Genomic DNA, 279 nt, shown 5'->3' with positions numbered 1-279 from the left:
CGGAAGTGACTTCACTTCCGCCGCTGCCGCCGGCCCCGCCTCTCGTCCTGTCTGCGCTGCCCCCCGAGGCCACCAGAGAGCGCGCGCGAGAGAAAGGGCGACCCCGAAAGTTCTTGTCGCCTAAGCGGCACACGTGTGCATGCGCACAGGCCTTTCCTCCGTACCCTTGTGACCGCGGGGAACGCTGGAAGTGCTGTCACGTTTTCTTAGGAAAACCGGAGTGGAGCTGGGCCGGTGTCCCCACACGCGCCCATTCTTCAAGAATGATGGGATGCAGTG

Source organism: Muntiacus reevesi, chromosome 1 (genome assembly GCF_963930625.1).
Source record: "Muntiacus reevesi chromosome 1, mMunRee1.1, whole genome shotgun sequence".
NCBI lineage: Eukaryota > Metazoa > Chordata > Mammalia > Artiodactyla > Cervidae > Muntiacus > Muntiacus reevesi.
The sequence above is the reverse complement of the archived record's forward strand: the minus strand, read 5'-3'. Positions refer to the sequence as shown.